Raw genomic sequence first — 18845 nt, forward strand, 5'->3', positions numbered from 1 at the left:
CACTTTAGATTCATTTGCATTTTCTAGAATTTTATATGATGTGAAATCATATGGTATGTATTCATTTGTTTCTTTTGCTCCACATGATTGTTTTGAGACTCATTTATTTATTGCAGATATCAATAGTTATTCCTTTTTATTACTGAGCACTATTCCATTGTGTGGATATACCACATTTTATTTACCCATTTGAATTGTTTCCAATTTTTAGCTATTACAGATATAACTGTTGCTCTGAATATAATGTACAAATCTTTATATGGACAGGCACTTTTATTTCTTGAGTAAATGCCTAGGAGAAGAATGACTTCCTCTCTGTACTGTAGCCCAAGAATTCTCTCAAGGAAGTAAGGCGGGACAATCTTGGGGCTTACCTGACTTGTTTCCCACTTGTAAGATATCACTCTCTTTTGTCACTTAATTGGACAATGGTCTGAAAACTGTAGATCTCTCTCTGTGTGTATATGTGTGTATTCATATCATGCACATGTATTTATGTATATGAACATATCAATATGAATATATACATTAATATATTCTCTCTTCCTTTTAGTTGTTCAGGTGGAAGGGTAAATATAGTCCCTATTACTCCACCTTGGTATTTTCTCATTTTTAATTCCCTTTTAGGTTAAGGTCTTATTAAGAGGCAGAAGAATATTTGCCCCCTCTTTGTGTCTTCCAGAAATATGCTTTACAAATGCAAATGGGCATTAGTGTCATTAAGTAGAAGGCTTCTGAAGTCACAAGATCACAGTGCCTGGTTTTAACTTAAGATTCTGCTACTTATTAGCAATAAAATGTTGGAGAAGTCATTTAGCTTCACCAAGCCTCGGTTTTCTTGTCTTCTTAATGACATCGGTAACAGCAGCAAGAGTAATACTAATACCCATTTCATAAGATTGGTAGAAGGTTAGAAGAGAACTCATGAAAAGTACCAAGCCCAGTGTCTGGAACATCATAAGCTTTCAATAACATGCTACTGATTGTTATTGGTTTAATTTTAGGAGCAGCTATCTGCACAATAAGAAATTGTGTCAAACCCTTGGATAAAAAAAAGCATAGCAAATAGCTTTAATACCATTGTATGAAATACTTAGTAATAAAGGTGGTTCCTCACACGCTCTGAATAAAGTCTCTGGGTTTCACTCCTTTTTCTAAATCCCATCACTAGAGAATTGACATTCTGCAACCTTTACACACAAAAGCTTCAAGAAATTCAGTCAAATCATGTCAGGGATCTGGGAAAAGAACTTAAAGTTCGGTCAACAGAAATGATCCTCTCAGAGAAACTTGTTCTATCCACTAGGGCTGAAGGAGCATAGATGTGATGTGGAGTCTAATGCACTTTGTAGAGTGAGTTTGCAGAGGGAAGCTCTCTGTTTTGAACAGAGAGAGAGTTTTTTGATGAAGTAAGCTCTATAGCTAGGTGAGTAGACTGAGGCACAGAACTTACTAGCTTCTAGGATTCAATTTGCTGATGCATTCAACTTTTAATTAGGACAGTATTGAATAGCTACTTAAACCCTGTGTGTGTGTGCGTGCACGTGTGCATATGTATTTGTGAAGGCAATGGAGAAATCAGTTGAAGGGGGGTCTCAAATTTTTTCCTTTGCTTTATTGCAATTTGAATCTATGTGGAGACACTAGACTGAATGAGAGTTTTAAAAAAGCTTTTAGCTGCTCAAAAGTGTAAAAGATGAACATTCAAAATCCTAGCCTCTTTTTAAGGACTCTTATTAGCGACCTAACCATGCCTAACACAAGGCTTCCATGTGCCTCAATGTGAATGGGGCCACCTGAGGAGGTTGTGTAATGCTGTGGGCCAAGTGGAGCACCAAAGAGGAGTTTTGTGCCAAAACAGGATCTATGGATAATAGATAGGCAATTTTTTTTAATACTACTCTTTGCAATGCCGTTTTACAGTTAGGCAAAAGCGTCCTTGCCTTGAGCCCTGTGCTTTTCTGGGCGCTTTTTTTTTCCTTTTCTTTTCTGATCTTTTTCAGTCCTCCTTAAGGGGTAAGGTATCCAAAGAACCAACAGACTTTCTCATCTGAATCCTGGACATTTGTCCCCTTCTAGGTCATGCTCTAAATATAATAGATCCCCAAATTCCCTGCCTATATGGCCACAAACCCACTGTAGGGCCTGTGTAGGTCCATCTTCTTAGGGATGGACTTTACCAATGGCCTGTGCTCCCCTGAACCCTGGTGTGAACTGACCATGGAGATGTGGAAAAATATATCTGCACATGCCTGACCTAATCATTTTACCTTTAATAATTTGTTTAATTACTTTATCTCTGACAAAGATCAAAGACTGCATATACTAGTGTTCAGCATTCATGGCCAAATATTGCTGTTGATTCCTGTTCATCTTCCTTGAATATATGTAGCATATAGATATACTAGATATATTAATAGATATATCATTGTCAGGAAAATGCACCCATTTCTTTCCATGTCTAGAAACAGTTTCAAAAACATTTATAATGACCACAGATTTTACCTAGGCCCTTTCTTCTCTCTCTCTCTCTCTTTCACCTTCTCCCTCCCTCCCTTCCCCTTTTCTGTTCCCCTGTCATTCATTCTGTTGTTCTTTCATTTCTTTCCTTTACTTCATATTCTTTGTATTAAGATAGGAATTGGAATTTGGGCCTAAAAAAAAAGATGTATTCAAGTTCTGATCCATTTTTAGTCATGATAAAATTGTTCTCTTTAATACCAAATATACTTGTCAAATGACAAGAATTCTGTAGAGAAGACATTTATGGGTTGATGGAAAAGTGACAAAAATTATCTGATAATAACATTACTCCGTTTAATTTATTCTGTTCCAAAATTATGCATATTACCATTAGAGACTTCATAACGTCCTTTTAGTGGGCAGTTCACCTGTTGAAATCTTGGTCCTTGCCCTTCACTGGCAGGAAGAGCTTTAACAAGCCCTTTATCTTAAATATTTAATTTATTGACTTATTATAAGTACAAAATAGAATGGTGCACATTGAATATCTAGAATAGCTCCTGGAACAATGTATACCATTCATACAAGTTAGCTCTACCATGCAAAATATTTCATGTTGTTTTTGTCAAAAGCAAAGAATGCTCACACCTTTCGTAAGAATCAAATTAGATGCTATGAAACCAGATTTTTATCTGTGACTAAACTGTATAATTCCAAGTCAGTGAAAACATTTTCTCCTCCAATAAAATTAGGATATGTGTCTTTAATTTCCCATCCATTCCCTGCTGACTACCTGGAGATATTACCAAAAGTCAGAAACTAAGGAAAACGTATTAGGACAAAAGGAGACCATGTTCTTTACTTGTTATTAGGAATCAGCAAACAAAATTTATTTTAAAATCTCTATCATAGCATTTGTTATTTTCATAATATTATCAAGAACATGGCTACAAGTTGATCATTTGAGCTGGTATTTCTTTTACTTAAAAAAAAAAAAAGTGTGAGGTTATCTGGTTCTACCTTCCTAACTCACTGTTAGCATAAAACAAATACATTTTTATCTAATTTGTACACAGAAAGGAAAAGTTCCTTCCATAAAAATATGCATTTGTAAATCATGGAAAAATAGATTAATAGTTCCTCAAACTCCACATTTGTTTCATAATACCAGGTATGTCTAAAGCACTGCCTTCTTCTTTCAGACAAAACCAGTAATCTATCTCCATGGAGTCAAATTTATGCCATGATTTTTTCTTGCCTTTTAAATGCATACTGTTTATTTTATAGGACCCTATTACCCATGCTTCCTTGTTTTCACATTTTCTTCTTATAAGAACAATTCTAGTATTTTACAGTGTATAGATGTGTTAAACTTATCGGCAAATAATTTTGAAAGCTGCTTGAACCTTTTACTTTACATTCACTTTCCTTTCCTCCTGCCAGCCCATATGCAAGTACTACCTTAGTCTTCAAATAAACATACAGGTCAGATGGTTCACTAGGTTGTTACATTACAACCTTAAAGATTTTGTGTCTCAAAAAATTCTTGATTCAATTTAAATCACTGAGGCATAATAGTTCAACTTTTGCTACTCATTGTTTCATTTCTTGCTTTGTTGGAAAGGAGTTGCTAATTCGTAATATTTCTATCTAAACCTGTCAGGTAAAATGTCCTTAATACTGTTTTTTGTGCTTCTTTGAGGCTTTGTCTACAAAAAGACTGGAGTTGGGTCAATGACACTGATAGCAGCAGCAGGCAGGAAAATCCTAGGCAGATAGGGCAGGTCTCTGGTAAAATCCCACCTTCAAGCCAAGGACAGTTTAATGCCTAGCCACAAGTCCCAAATAAATCCATGGACCAGATTGAGAACCTCTCTTCCCATTTGGTGTGCTTTTCTCTGATTGATCCCCACCCTTCACCTATTTTACATATACCTTGCATATACCTACCCTTCCCTAATTGGTTTTTCACACTGTCATGCCCACCTTTGAGTGGTGCCTTTGTTTCAGCCTATTTTGCATATTCACAAACCAGTCAGCATGCACTCCCTCATTCTGACCACATAAAAGACCCAGACCCAGTGACACTGAGAGAGGGACCACCTGACTTCAGATGGGGGGCCACCCTCACATCCTCTCTCTGCTGAGAGCTGTTTTATCACTCAATAAAACTTTTATCTGCCTTCCTCACCCTTTGATTGTCAGCATAACCTCATTCTTCCTGGACACAGGACAAGAACTCAGGAACCACCGAACACGAGTATGAGCTATAACACAGGTGAGCTGGGGCATGCCCAAGCCAGCTCTGGGCTGAGGCAGTGTGCAAGCCAGGCACAGACTGGTGGGCCAAGTGGGTGGCACACCTCCTGTGGCAGGCCTGGGGCTAAGCGAGGCCCGGGCAGGGACATCACCAGCCAAAAGCCTCTGGCTGGCAAAGTGACCGAGAAAACTCCTGTGTCAATACAACCAATTTAACTGAACTTAGATTTATATTTCCTTCTGATAATTCAATTGTTCATGTTCAACTTTTTCCTGATAAAATTTATTTATATAAGTAGTCAAAGTCATAGACTTGATCTTGGCAGAAACAAAAACTTATAGGTTTCTGATAAACAATTTAAAAAAGTTATAGAAGGGTGAAGAACCAAAACTATGCATGCCATTTATTCATGGATAGCTTAATTTCAGTAATGGCTTATATAACGTGATAGGATGACAAATAATATTCTTCATATTCACACAATACTTTTATTTCTGACTATGCTTTTTTAAATCATCTGAACATACTCTAAAAAGACTCTGTATGTACCCACTTTTCTTTTCCAGACAATAGACGGTTTTTTTTCATTCTCTTATTCTACTAATCTATTAATTTTGATTATTTATGGTTTACTCTAATGTCTCAGTTGCCCATTGGGAAACTATTCTTCAATAAAATACTGTATATACAATACAGTGTATTATGACATTATGATTGTCTTTCTTCCTTTATGCATCTGATTTACTCTCTTCTTCCATCCTTTGATTTTTGACAGGCAATGTGTTATGATAGTAATCAGGCCCATTTATGATATGTTCAGCATGGACCAGAGAGTCAATACATTCAGGGATGTCCCCTGCAGATTTATGAGGAAAGGTAGATTTAGACTCACCCCTACCAGAAGAGTTGACACAGAACTTTCTCTCTCACCCAATGCATTCCAGAGGAATTTTAGGATGCCCTGAAAAACAGAAGGCAGGGTGTCAGGCTGAACCCATTGCATTCATCTGATTTTTTTCTTTCAAAACAGCTAAAAATGAAATCAGATAATGTTCTCAGATGCTTTAAACAAAAGGAATTTTCTGGGGCAGCATGTAAAATAATCTTTGAAAATTTCACATTCTCTCCAAGTCTCACACCCCAGTCTATAGATGTTGAGATTTCCCTAAAGTATCGAAGTGCTAAAGGAAAGAACTTAAGCAAAAACTCAAGTTTTCCTATTGTGCCATATTTTCTTTTTTCTTTTCTTTTTCCTTTTTTTTTTTTTTTTTTGTGTCGGAGTCTCGCTCTGCCACCCAGGCTGGAGTGCTGTGGCCGGATCTCAGCTCACTGCAAGCTCCGCCTCCCGGGTTCACGCCATTCTCCTGCCTCAGCCTCCCGAGTAGCTGGGACTACAGGCGCCCGCCACCTCGCCCGGCTGATTTTTTTGTATTTTTTAGTAGAGACGGGGTTTCACCGTGTTAGCCAGGATGGTCTCGATCTCCTGACCTCGTGATCCGCCCGTCTCGGCCTCCCAAAGTGCTGGGATTACAGGCTTGAGCCACTGCGCCCGGCCTTTGTGCCATATTTTCTTCTGTCTTTCTAGACTCTGCGGAAACCCAGCAGCAATAAGCTTTTATAGCTTTCTTATTCTGTCAATCAGTTCCCATTTCTAAATACGAAAAAGGCCAAGGAAGTTTGTCCTCTTTTGAATTCTCAGCTTCCCAGGTCATGAAAATGTCCTCCTCCTCATTGTAAGTAGATTTGTGTTTTACCCATATCCAACAATCTATTTCATAGTTAAGGTACACCATAAGGTATAATACCTTGAATGTATTTATGTGAAAGTGTGGTATTTTCTTTCTTTTCCTCCCACAAGAGGATATGTAGAAGAGAACTGCTATCATTACTTATTTTTATTCCTTCTGCTTATATCCGAAGCATTTCCAAACTAATCTAGTTGAGGAAGTTGAGGAATATATGTCCTTACAAGATTGCTACACCTTGTTCATTGCTACCTTCTTCATCCCAGTCAATTCCTTCTTTATTCTGGACACCAGTGCATTGACACCGACACATTGATGTTCTCCTTGTGAGAATTAGCCTATCACATTCATTTACATCCACTTAATTGCTCCTGCTATTGTTTAGTCTGTTAACTTCCAGCTAGGGTGCAATTCACGTGAACACTGGGGAAGCACAACCATTCGATTAGTTCTGCAAAGTAGATTAAAATCTTCTGGCTAATTGGAGATTGTCCATACCGCTGCCTTCCTTCCAACTCTAGGTTGAACAAATGTTATGTCTTCAAGGGAGGGCTCTTAGTTGGAATATGGAAGTCTTGACTGGACCCAGTAGCATTTTCTGAGCATGTTGGTGTATGGGACACTGTGCTAGGCACCATGCCAGCAATTATCACCAATCTGGTCTTTGCCTGCAACCTGCAACTAGTCTTTTGATTGGCAGCTTGCCTTCTTCATTTTCATAAGGAGCACATGCACACTGGAGAAACTCCAACTTGGTACATGGCTAAATCATTAGTATCCCAAATTGGTAAGAATTTCATTTTGAAACACAAGCACTAAGAAAAATCCTATAAAACAGTTTGTCTAGTTTGGGGGGAAATGATAATTATGAATATGATAGTCTCACTTGCATGATCCAAAGCATTATGCCATGTTGGACGTAGTTAATTTATTCAGAACTTATCATTGATGTAATAGCAAGCATGCTTTGGTTACTAAGCTGTCGCATAGTTGTAGGCAACAAAGTTCCAAAGCTTTCTTTGGCAACATGTCACCATTCTGTGTACATTAAGCTGAGGTACTTTAAGATGTTTAATTACGTTTTATCTAAAGAAAATGGAAAGCTCACATATCTACTCCAGGAATTCTAAGAAATAACAGTAAGTCAAATTTCTTTATTTAATCTAAAATGCCTGTCCCAACTTGGTTTTAGCCCACCTCACTAGCACATTTTCTGACTGTCCCCTAAAATGCAGCTGAATAAAACTGGTAACTCTCGCTTAAATGCATTGAATTATTTTTATGGCCTGGTGTCCTTATGTCACTGTTCCAGTTATCTGGGGTTTGTGATAGGTATGATGTACCATTCAGGAAGAAGTACTTAATGTTGACCCGGGAGTCAACACAAGATGAGATCTATCTAAAAACACACTGGATACTTTCCATCAATGATATCATCTAATCCTCCCAATAGAATTTGGAAGCAGTTGCCTAATACCCATTTACTGATTGACTGAGTCTCAGAAAGTTTGAGTGACCAGTACAAGATAACATAGTAAGTAACAAAGTGTTGAACTGAAATGAAGCTCTATCTCTATATGACTCCACACGTTCTTCTTTCCTACGACCTCATAGAGGTGTTCATTGGCAAGAGATAAATCTTAAGCTCCAAGTTGAAGAAAGAGTAAGTGCTAACAATGGAGAAAAAAAGAAAGTCAATATTTCTGGGAAGAAACCCTCCCTTCTCACCAAATGTTGATAGTGGGTATAACATCAAAGGTAACAAGATCACCAGGACTTAAATATAGGAGAAATAAGGAAAATAGTGATAGAATTTTTGTTGTTGTTGAGACAGGATCTTGCTCTGTCACTCAGACTGGGGTGCAGTGGCTCAATCACAGCTCGCTACAATCTCAACCTCCTGGGCTCAAGTGATTCTCCCACCTCAGCCTCCCAAGTAGCTGTGACCACAGGTGTGTACCACCACACCTGGATAATTTAGTGATAGAATTTGTTAAGACCATGTGATGTTTCTGAGAAGCATATCAGGCACCCATGGAACAGCCTGAGGATTTTAAAGAGTTTGTGAAGAGGGTAAAGGATACACTGAGAGTAACTAGAGACCCAGAGATTTCCAGACTTAAGAAATACATTGCTGCCCATCTCCTCTGAAGATGCCAAGGAAGAAAGTATCAGGTTGCTTTTCATTGCATTGTCTGTGAAGCCTGCAGAAGTGGCAATTACACAGTAGATCATAAAGTGGACACCTTAGGACAAAAGAATTTACCTGGTTCATCACTGCTTTATCCCTCTGACTCCTGTTTTATATTTCCATTGTATGTGAGGGAGATAGGCAAGAGAGAGTAGGAAGAGTCTACTTGGGATAAAGTCACAAACTAATGATTACCCTTAACATTCGAAGGGCCTGGAGAAAGAATACAAAGGGAGGTCCACATAAATCTAGGTTGAAATATCTCCATTACAAATCAAGCTAGCAAACTGTTGACTAAAATAAGGTCTAACCTTCTGTCTTGATTAATAGGCTGTAATAACAACCTGGAAGTCTAAGTTTCAACTTAGAATCTTCGGGATCCTTGAAGTTTGATGCTGGAACTGGCAGAAGAGGAAAACCAAACCTCAGCCTCCCTCCCACCTCCTGTTTTTCCCATCCCTCCACTGTGAGGGTCCTCACATGTGCAGATATATTTTTCCACATCTCCATGGTCAGTTCACACCAGGGTTCAGGGGAGCAGAGGCCATTGGTAAAGTCCATCCCTAAGAAGATGGACTTTATCTACTAAAAATACAAAAATTAGCCAGGCGTGGTGGTGTATGCCCATAGTCCCAGCTATTTGGGAGGCTGAGGCAAGAGAATCACTTGAATCTCGGAGGCAGAGGTTGTAGTGAGCCGAGATCGGGCCATTGCACTCCAGCCTGGGCAACAGAGAAAGACTTGGCCCCCCCACCCCTCCCCACCAATAAAAGATAAAATAATCATATGGATAGACTGGCCATGCCAAGATCCATTTATTTCACGTGGACCCATTTCATGTGCATACATGAAATTATTTTTCTAGCCACAAAATACATTAGTAGGTCTTATTGTGAACTGGAACTATTTCACCCCAAGTTCCATGCATGTTTTTCTGTTGGTTGTATGGAAGCATCCTGTCTTATTCAGACTCTAAAATGATAACAGAGTGATGTCATTTGGTACGAATTCCTGTGCATGGGCCAGGTGTGTTAGCCAGTGGGCAGGCAGTCAGTACGTATGTAGCAGGCATGCTCTATTCCCAGTTCATTAGCTTGGCAGGTGACACATTGGCCTCTGCTAGGATGCAAAATGCACTTTCTCAGATTCCCAAGATTCTGTGTCAACTGCTATGTACCAATCATTGACTTCTCTCTGTGTGATGTGGGGTTAATGAGGAATGACAGGTTGCTTTTTTTTTTTTTTTTCTCAGTGTATACAAGCTGCCAAGCACACTTAACCCAATTGCCATTATTTTGGAACTAACTTCTGACATATGGATCATATTTTAACCTATAAGTAGATATACACATGTTAGATATGAAGTAAGTGTTTACAAAATATCCCATGTACATAACAATGTTATACATGTTTATTCATGGTAGAATACACAGAATTGGATTTATAAAACATTAACTCTATGTTCATAAACTCTCTGCAGTTAACTAAACCAATGATAGAAGCTTTCTAAAGGAGCGACAGAATACCTCTAAGGAACATGAGTGACTTTTTAGTAGTCTGATATAGAATGAAAAATGCAGGCACATATAATAATATGCTAGAGTAGAGACAGTGAATACAATCACCCTCCCTCCCCGGCTCTCCCGCCCTGCCATGATCTTTATTAGCTTTGTCCTGGCACTCTGACCTTACTGCGCTCTCTCCAGCCCTGACAGCCACATAAAACCTACAAACAAATAGGGAACTGATGCAGCCTTTTCAGATTTAGGATCATGTTCGAGCGTATGAATCAGATTTTTCTATGTGTGGACATGACAACTATGGAAAAACTGTAATTTAGGACATATTCTCTTTATCCTTTTATGTAGAATTTCACTTTAATGTGATGCAAATGACAGTAAGAAATACATTCAGAGAATGTTAAAGCCTTCCCATTAAAAATTCTGTATGCATTTTACATTCTCATTCATGTACAGTCAAAAACCCTGATAAAATCACAGTGCTGATTTGACTGCTGCACTTATCGTATTAATGAGGATACTTTATGCCTTTTGAAAATTGGGATATGGTCCATTATGTGATTGTAAATGATGTGATTGTATCACATAAATTTGTTATTCAATCCCACCCCTCCCTTCAGTCAGCTTTGTATATAAGAAGATTCATTGGTGAGCCAGAATCGAGGCCGGAAAACTGAACTACAAATTAGACTTTTCTTCTTTTGTCTTTATTTCTGTTTATAGAAAGGAATATAATAAACATGCACATGTGTGCATGTGGGCATATATATATATATATATATATATGTATGTATTTTTTCTTACCTTTTTTTTTTTTTTTTAATTTCCTTAAAACCACAGGGAAAAGCTCACCAAGGAAGTCAAAATGAAAGAAAGAAGCAGACAGGGCCGAGGCTCCCTGAGGTACGTAGCACTTTCTTCCACAGCCACGGAAATACGCCTTTTACTTTTTCCTGATTTAGGATTGTCTAACACTTGGAAGTCTTCCCTTCTCCCTCTTGCAATAAGTGAAAGATTTGAGAACTGTTGTTGGCCAAGTTTTCCTGATTTTTGGTTGCATTTGCATTCCTAAAATACCTACTTTTCTCTTTATTTATTTTTCTGTCTTGCCCACCTAGAGACACAAACACCTTCCCTGACATCAAGATCTCCAAACTCCCCACATAACAAATTACAGCACTGATAAGAGAAGCTCTTCAGAACTCGCCGATTAAAGCAAAGAAGGGGACCACTGGCTGTTGTTGGCTGAGTAGCTCTTGTGGCCTTGAAGGGCTACACATTTAATTGCCTCTTTAATGATGGTCCCAAGTCTTATGATAATTGGAGAGAAGCCCATGCACCAAAGGTGCTTTCTGGTCCTAAAGTCATGGCAATTATCATTTGTTGTCTGTACAGCTGTGTTTTATAAACATTATTTTTGGTTTTGGATTCCTGAGCATTTGTAGCCTGGCCTTTTTTTTTCTTTCTTTTTTTTTTTTAGTTTTGTTTCTTTTTCGAGACAGTGTCTCGCTCTTTTGCCCAGGCTAGAATGCAGTGGTGAAATCTCAGCTCACTGCAACCTCCGCCTCCCGGGCTCAAGAAATTCTTGGGCCTCAGCCTCCCAACTAGCTGGGATTATAGACGTGCGCCACCACACCTGGCTAATTTTTATATTTTTAGCAGAGATGGGGTTTCACCATGTTGGCCAGGCTTTTCTCGAACTCCTGACCTCAAGTGATCCACCTGCCTAGGGCTCCCAAAGTGGTAGCATTACAGATGTGAGCCACTGTGCCCAGCCTCCTTTTATTTCTTTATTCCTTAAAGGAATGATCTGTTGCCTGGAACCTGGAGTAAGTGATATTGCCCTTCACAGTAGAGCAAGCTCTGCTGTGGAGTTCTTAGAGTTTGAAATACAAATGCCCAAGTTCTTGACACTCATCTGGCAATCTCATATTTCTGACTCTTATTCTCGTTCACCTTGGTACCTGACCTTTAGGCCTTATGAAGCTCTGAGTTTTCTCAGAGCTCAGATGCTGTGGATGAAAAACAACAATTAAAGTTTGGTCTCTGATACGTTCTAACATTAAAAATACAGTACCATGTTTCCCCTACTGTCTTCCAGGAGAGATGTCAGAAAGAATGATTTCCACATTACAGTAAATTTGATGGCACATCATTTATAATTTTACAAATATTTACAATTATTGTAAATTTTATTTTTTAAATAGCACATGGAAAAAGGTAAGTTTTTTGACTAAGATATACCAAAAGCTTACAGGGGATCTTTCCTGATGGAAGGTAAGTTTTTTCTTTTTCTTTTTCTTTGAGGTGGAGTCTTGCTCTGTCGCCAGGCTGGAGTGCAGTGGTGTGATCTTGGCTCACTGCAACCTTTGCCTCCCAGGCAATTCTCCTGCCTCAGCCTCCTAAGTAGTTGGTACTATAGGCACATGCCACCATGCCCAGTTAATTTTTGTCTTTTTAGTAGAGACGGGGTTTCACCATATTGGCCAGAATGGTCTGAATCTCTTAACATCATGATCCACCTCTCGGCCTCCCAAAGTGCTGGGATTATAGGTGTGAGCCACCGAGCCTGGTCTTTCTTTCTTTCTTTTTTCTTCTTCTTTTTTTTTAATCTTTTTTCAGATTCAAGGCCAATAAGAACTTTATACAATCTTCTGGACAAAGCTTGCTACATCCTAATCTCTGCAAATCTACTCTGTTCTTGTCACGGCTCTCCTTATTAATCAGTTCTACAAAGCTGCACCTTTCTCAGTACTGTTACACACACTGCATTTTTATGCTTCTGTTTTGGAGTGGCCTTTTCTACATTTTTGCTTTGTCTTGCATTCAATTACCCAGAGCTTGGTCTGTAGAATAGGATACCATCACTGCCTACATTTAGGTCACAGCACATTATGTCATCTGGATTCATATATTTTACTTCTGCCTCTTATAGGAGTAAACTCATTTGAGAAATCTTGGCTCTGCCTTTGGGGAGGAATCATTTACCTTCTTTCATCTGGGCTGAAATTTGCCTCCTCATTTCTTTTGTTAATAAAAAAAAGAAAACTTATTTACATCTTCTCAGATCCTATTAGTTAGCTCTATTGCCTAATTGTTGCAGTTTTAAGAAAGACCAAGTCATTTTCTTGCTTTCAATCATTGTTGGTCTATTTCTTGGGTTACACAATGCTACATTCATGTCTGCCTACTTTCTTTGGGAAGCTTTTTCTGTTTCACTTTGCTGTGCAGCATCATGTGCATGGTTCATTTCCTTCCCACACATAGGAAATAGGGCTAAACCATCCCCCTACAAAAGAGTAGAGAGAAAGATAGCAGCCTGGCAATATCGCGCATCACCTTGACCTCTCTGTCTGAGGATAAGGGCAGGCTGGGATCCGTGTTTCTGCATGAATTTGGCCTGATTTCTCTTCCTTTTTTTCTTCTCTAATGTCTTAACAGTTCCTTAGAATGAATTTCCCTACCTAAGATGGATCTCCCCCTTTCTCTCTTGACAACGCTGAGGGTGTGAAATATTACTCATGCAGTCCACTCTCTGAGAGGTATCGCTGGCTGAAGCCATGCTGCTCATCTGCCATTCTGTACCCAACTGTGGATAATAACGGAATTGATTTTACCTGAGGAAAGACAAAGGCACCTCGGGCTGCTTTCTGCATTATTTTGTTCTCAGGTTATTCTGCTCTGAATGGTGAGATCTCTCACTAGAATATTGGGTCACATTTAGCTTTCTTTATGGCAAATCCCCTGTGTGGGAACTTCTGGCAATGGGCTGTGAGGTGTTACTATTCTGTGCTTGTGTGTGTGTGTGTTGTCAAAGTATAACATGAGTAAGCTTACGTTTTCAAGCCCTCTGAATGCTTTTTCTTTTTTAAATATGCTTTTAAGAAAGCATATCTCAAAGTTGGAGACTAAAACTTGGCTTTCAGATCCTCTGGATGGTGACTTTAAAGAAGACTATTCTTGAATAAATTGTAATATGACCATAAATAAGCCAACCTACATATATTATAAGGGCAATAAAGATAATATTGAGTGCTTAGTACTTCTCATGCATGTTCTAATTGCCTCATGCTTATTAATTTACTAAATCCTTATAATAACTTCATTAGGCATACATTATTTTTATCTCTATTTTACAGATGCAGAAACTGAGGCACAGAGCAAGGTTCAGTAAATTGTCCAAGCCATATAAGTGGTAAGTGGCAGGTGGCCTTGGCTTCTAAGTCTTGACTCTTAAATGTTGAATTTCTCTGCCTCATTGAGGGAAAAATCTACAATGTCTCATATAGTAACCATCATGTGAGCAAGATGTTTTACAAATATTTTAAGGAAATGTCAATGAAATAATGTGTACTTAAAAGTGTTTTTATTTCTGTCACCCTTTGTTTTTTTAAACTATATTATCCCTTTATGTTTAAAAAACCCAAGTTATCTTGAATTATGTAGAGAATTCAGGAAAGTTAACATATAATGGTTGTCACCTTTAAAAAATCTGGTGTGTTTGCTGTATGATCCCTTGAGTTATTACTTTTATTTTAAACCTCTCTGTATTTTCTGTTGATTCTTATTGATACTTTTATTCAGATGAGAAGGCATATACCCCCACTGAGGCTCTCTCTGGAAAGTGTTGAAAGAGGGTCAGGTAGAAGTCTCAGTTTTTACCTGTGCTTAAAATGTCTACTATGAGAAATGTATTCCAGGGATAACCTTCATAATTAAGTGTTTACAAAGAAAGATATTAAATACATAAGGAACCATAGTCACCCTAACTTTCTGAGCATTGTTAACTTTGAATCTGATTCTTTTAGCTCACTGCCTTAGAGTTGCCATGGATGTGCTGGGCAGTCCTGTGTACACACAAAGAATGTATTGGATGTCTTGGAATTTTGGAAGTTCAAGGAATATTGGATTTTATGTATTGTATATTATCTATTACTTGCTGGTGTAGCTTGCTTCTGTTTCTTATAGATTTAAGAGTAGAATTACTATTCTGGTAGTCTTGCACAAGTATGACCCTTTAGATTATGTGAATACACATCAAATTGGTGGCCAGGAATTGCAAATTGGTACAAGTTAACATAAGTATCATAAAGATTTTTGGGATCCCAAAAGAGTTATTTATGTTCAGCTCTGGCTCCAACCAAGTCTTCACCGTTGGATCAATGCATCAGATCAAGAATAAGTGGAGCCCCAAAGTCACACCATCCTATCAAAATAATTATCTATAATTAATATAATTATTGATCATGTAGTAGAAGTAACTGCCTAGATGATATAAGGCTTTTAGGATTTCATGGAAATGCTTCACAACTTAATTATGTTTCCCTGGGAGATTATAATATAATTCAATTTATTTTTCCCATGTGTTTCATCAATCATTATGTGGATAGAAGGAATATCAGAATCTCATTTCTATGTCAATTCCTGCAGAATGTAGACAACAGAACAGATTAGAAGACAGGGTTCCTCCCACAGGGATATTATGCCCTATGTCACTTGTAATGCTGGTGCCACATTCTGTTGGTTTTGTAGTATGTGATGAGGACAACTACAAAAATCTCTGCTATCCCTGTTCCAGCTTATACACCAAACCAGATTGAGGCCTGTATAAAATGTTCTTAGATACGTGAGTAGTTGTGTTCCCCTCAGGGCCTTGGTTTCTCTATCAAAGGAGGCAGGTGGTGGCTAGGTCCCCTTCTGCTTGTAAAGCTCCATACTCTAGTTTTGTTTGTGCTTTAGCTCTTTAGTGTCTACACTGGTGTGTCTCAAGGTTTAACATACGTATGAATTACTGGAATCTTGTTAAAACGTAGATTATGATGCAGTTGGTCTAGGGTGGTTTCTGGGCTCCTGGTTTTCTAACAAGCTCCCAGGTGATGCTGAAATGGCTGGTGTGTGAACCACATTTTTACTAGCAAAGATCTAAATGATGTACAGAGGTAAGGGGGGAAAGACTAGCTCTTTGTCTTCCTGTGATAATACATTCACCTGGTTCTGTCTCAGGGCTAGGATTCTTGACTTTCTTCTGCAGAACACTGAAACATGCCTCCTCTTTCCTGGCTCCACCAAGCAGAGTTTGGGCTTCAAGAAGACTGAATGCATCTGTACAGAGCACAATCCCTTCTCCAAGAAGGAAACCATGGGGCTTATCAAGAAAGGTCTGTGCCTTTACTGTCAGGCATCCTCTGCCCTGCTGAAATATGAAATAAATGAGGTGGAGTTTAATTTTAGGGTCTACAAATTTGTAATGTGTTCATCATTCCTGATGCTATTTTACATGGCAGGCTGGGTTGTCAGACATGTTTTGTGAGGAGAGCTGCATTTGAGTTCTGGTTTAATGAAGCCTTCGCATGCACCCTCCCAGGTCCCTCCTCTAATCTCCACTTATCAGAGAAAGATACGCCACTTGTATGAGGGATTTTCACTATTGGAAATGCACATCTCTTTTGCTTTCCTAGGGGCATGCTCTTTGGGGGGGATTTTCCCAAGTTGGACTGCAGGCTGACTTCCCAGCAGAGGGCGCACTGCCCCAGTGCCATGGCCCAGAGCAGTTTCCTCCTCTTCTGGGTGGACTTTCCTCCCCATTAGGCTGGTTAGGGCTGAGGAGGAATTGAGGAGAAATGAGCTTTCAGGAAAGGAGGACATGAAGATGAGATTAAGGGAGAAAATAAAATCTAATCATTTCAGATCCGAATCAGTGACTTTTAAAATGAAAGGTCTACTTGGCTACAGTTAATGACAGCTTTTCATAATTCTCAGCTATTGCAAAACTAACTTTTCTTTCTTAAAATTCTCTGAACCCTGCATTGTCCAGCATTTGTATCTTTCACTTTAATGAGCGCTAAATAAGAATTACATAAAGAATTTTAATAATTCTCACTGGAAAGTTAATTAAGCAGCAAGAAGTCTTTGGAACTGTTACTCTTTCTGCCTTTTACAGACAAGTGCTTCCATGGCTTCCAAGGAAAGAGGTCACATTTATACATATATATAAAATGATGTGTGGGTTAGTAACTTTTTCCAGTAACAAATGACCTCCTTAACGAGCTGAAATCGTGAAATGAAAATCCACCTTTTTGTGGCCCACTTTCCCTGAACTCTATTCTCTACTTTCCTCAGACTTCTTTGCACAGGAAATGAATTCCCTGTGACTTTGGGGGGGCTCGAATATGTTGATCTCAAGTTCTCCAAATTTTTTGTTCCTCTATAAATCATACGGGCATGACCCAGCCCAGTCATTCATTTCAAATTTCTTTTTTCCTTTCTTTCTTTTTTAAAAAACAGCTTCTGTTTTTTCTCATTTTTGATAGATCCTACCACAAACTTCAGCTAGAGTATGTGCAGACGACCATAACACTATTCTCACATAGAGGGTATTTTATTAAGTCCAGCAGTTAAAAATGTACAAAGTTCCTTGTAATAATCCATTCATTCTGTTCTCGCTTGATTCTTGGAGTAAGCCTGCACAATTATTCAAATCCCAGCTTTTAGCTACAGCATACACCTCGCCATGGGGCTATGCCTCTGTAATCTTGCTTTGGTCTTGCATGTCAAATGGAATTAACTCCCATAAGAAATGTGTGCGAAGACAACCCAAAGTGTCTAATCCTGCTGCTGTCTTAAATTTCTGAAACTCTGAGCTGTCATCTTTTTCTATTGCTTTGTTGAAGTTCTCACTTATGCTTCAGTCCATCCAAAGCTGAAGTTTAGGAAAATTTGCATTTTTATATATTTTTTTCAGTTATGCTCTCCCTTGGCCTTTTCACATGTTCTCTTTGTAGGAGGATTTTTTTTTCTTCCTTCAGATTTCAAGACCATTTTGTACACAGTGGAATTGCAACAAGAGGTGAATTCACTTTTTTTTTTTTTTTTTTTTTTGCCCCTGGGAGTATACAAGTTGATACGCAGACACCACCATTTGAAGATTCGCAAACCACATCCAAACAGATATGTGAGGGTGTGTGTGTGTGTGTGTGTGTGTGTGAGAGAGAGAGAGAGAGAGAGAGAGAGAGAATGTGTCTCTGAATGTTGTATGAGAAAGGGGAGAGAAGAAATGATATCATTATTACCATACCTTAACCACTCAACCTAGCTAATCAGAAAAACTAATTCTGTCTCAATTGAATCTCAAACTGCATCATCTCCCTCATGAATAAAATGCTTGGTGAAATGAGCTTGGTTAGGTTACTCTACTTGTATGTTGTATTAAGAGTAGATTAGCTTGATGAGTAATTTTATACTTTCTTCCTTCTCTAGGCGGCATACTGTTTAAAGATCTTGAATGCTGGGACAGTCCTCTTCTTCTTCACCAGATCCTGTATTCCACTTAATCACCTCCTGCGAATTCCTAGACATGAGGAATCTAGATGAAGACTTAGTATTCAGAATGCAATGCAAGCACTTAATAAATATATGTTGAATTCCTATGAATAAGGACAGTGTGTTAGCTGTTAGCTAGAGCATACACTTCATCTCTTTCTTTCTGGGTGACTTATCTTGTTGCCTCAATTTACAAATTGTATCATTCCATCTGGAAATGAAATCTGGCCAGGTTTTAGTGAACTCCCCTCACAGCCTGTGTGTTCAGTCCGATCATCACACATGGTACATATTTTTAAATCACCAGTTATTCAGCATTGTGGGTTCCTTGAGGTGTCTCAACTAAG

The 18845-nt window shown here is 38.6% G+C and overlaps 1 long non-coding RNA gene across 1 annotated transcript; it reads left to right on the plus strand.

Moving 5' to 3' along the window:
• Nucleotides 1-13922: 13922 nt before the first annotated feature.
• On the plus strand, nt 13923-18634 carry LOC117099676. Its single transcript, XR_004443945.1, has 4 exons — nt 13923-14374; nt 15712-15805; nt 16183-16337; nt 18436-18634. It is a non-coding gene; the product is annotated as an uncharacterized LOC117099676 (long non-coding RNA).
• The last annotated feature ends 211 nt before the right edge of the window (nt 18635-18845 follow it).

The sequence above is a fragment of the Trachypithecus francoisi genome, unplaced genomic scaffold, assembly GCF_009764315.1.
Source record: "Trachypithecus francoisi isolate TF-2019V2 unplaced genomic scaffold, Tfra_2.0 Lachesis_group17, whole genome shotgun sequence".
NCBI lineage: Eukaryota > Metazoa > Chordata > Mammalia > Primates > Cercopithecidae > Trachypithecus > Trachypithecus francoisi.